Source organism: Centrocercus urophasianus, unplaced genomic scaffold (genome assembly GCF_019232065.1).
Source record: "Centrocercus urophasianus isolate 14NV4802_14NV808 unplaced genomic scaffold, USGS_Curo_1.0 seq_61, whole genome shotgun sequence".
Taxonomy (NCBI): domain Eukaryota; kingdom Metazoa; phylum Chordata; class Aves; order Galliformes; family Phasianidae; genus Centrocercus; species Centrocercus urophasianus.
In genome coordinates this window covers 409,048-410,535 of record NW_024885211.1, presented here as the reverse complement: position 1 = coordinate 410,535, position 1,488 = coordinate 409,048, and the positions used below count along the sequence as shown (strand labels likewise).

The 1,488-nt window shown below is 68.7% G+C and overlaps 1 protein-coding gene and 1 long non-coding RNA gene across 2 annotated transcripts in view; one reads left to right on the top strand and one right to left on the bottom strand.

The window, feature by feature from the left end:
- Window positions 1-353: 353 nt before the first annotated feature.
- LOC122169958 lies at window positions 354-809 on the bottom strand. The gene is made up of 2 exons (XR_006171683.1): window positions 737-809; window positions 354-624 (listed from the first exon to the last, which is right to left on the bottom strand). It is a non-coding gene; the product is annotated as an uncharacterized LOC122169958 (long non-coding RNA).
- A 423-nt stretch (window positions 810-1,232) lies between these two features.
- ZNF652 (zinc finger protein 652) overlaps window positions 1,233-1,488 on the top strand; it is a 25,182-nt gene continuing 24,926 nt past the window's right edge. Inside the window, exon 1 of the mRNA XM_042836476.1 lies at window positions 1,233-1,318. The gene's annotated coding sequence lies outside the window, so the exon portion shown is untranslated. The remainder of the gene's footprint in view (window positions 1,319-1,488) is intronic.

Genomic DNA, 1,488 nt, shown 5'->3' with positions numbered 1-1,488 from the left:
CCCAGCCCCACGCTGGACCCCAGCCCCACGCTGGACCCCAGCCCCACAGAAATCACAGGCCAGGATTGGAAGGGACCTTGGATCATGAATCTCCAACCCCCCTGCCATACACAGGGCCACCAACCTCCACGCTTAATACCAGACCAGGCTGCCCAGGGCCGCATCCAACCTGGCCTTGAACACCTCCATGGACAGGGCAAACACGCTGGACCCCAGCCCCACAGCCCTTCATGAACCCCATACCTGCCCCAAGCTGCCGATTCCACCAGCAAAATCCATTTCTCATTGCATCTCTCCCTCACACATCACACAGGCCCTGCAGGTGGGTGCAATCAAGAAACCACAGGCCAGAATTAAGTGGTTATTAACGTTTTAAAGCAAGAGAAGGTGTGGAACAAGAGGAAACCGGGCTTTGGTCTAGCAGAATGACAGGATCCTCGGTCCGGTGTGTTTTCTCTCCATGAAGCTTTACCTGAGGGGCGGCCCTCAGAGACCCGCCCAGCCCCTTCCAGCCGCTCAGCGAAGCGTTACTTCCATCCCTCCCGTCTTCAGCAGAGCCACGGAGGTACCCGAGGGAAGGAGGCGTAGACCGGAGCGAAGCCGCAACTCGCCCAGCTCAGCTGACTGCAATTAGGGCGGCCTCTTTTATTACCTCAGCGGAGTAACGGTCGGTCCGGCCGGGGGCAGCCGCCGCCGCCGCCGCTCGGCCCCTCCTGCTGCCGCGCGCGCGCCTCACCTGAACCCCGCCGAGGCGCCGCGCATGCGCACAGCTCCCCCCCAAAGTGCGCTCACCTGCGCTCCGCGTCCCCTCCGCCGCCTAAGCTGAATAGAGAGAAAGGGGGGGGGGAAGAGAGGCAGCCGCGCATGCGCCGCCGAGCGCCTCGCGCCGCTCGCCCTCCCCTCAGCCTATGGGTGTCTCCCCCCCGCGCGCGCCCGCGGCAACCACCTCCTCGGCGCGTGCCCGCGCGTGCGCGCGGCGGAGTCGCGAGACTGGCTGCGGGCGGCCACGTAGCGCTGCGGCGGCGGCGGAGGAGAGGAACGCTGAGCCGCCGAGTCCGAGCGGGAATCGCGTCCGTTGGCGTGAACCCGAACCCTCGGCCCGAAGGCGGAGGTCGTTCGGAACGTCTCGGAGGCGGCTGAGGGGGCCGAGCGGAGGGAGGGAAGGAGGGGAGGGAGGGCCCCGGCCGCCCTGCCCTCCGCCCTCCCGCCTCGCCTCGCCTCCTCCACCCGCCCTCCGCCGCCTCGCCCGTGCCCCCCCTCCTCCTCTCGCCGCCCGGCATGGAAGGCGGCGGGGGCGGCCCTGAGGGGATCGGCCTGGGTGAGTGAGTGAGTGTGTGTGTGAGTGAGTGAATGCGGGCCGCCCGACCGGCCCGGCTCCCCTTCCCCCTTCTCCCAGGCCTGGCGGTAGCGCTAGGCCCGATCGCGGGTGGGGGGCGGAGGGAGCGGGGCTGAACGGCCTGAGGGGCCGCTGAGGGGCGGGGGGGGGGG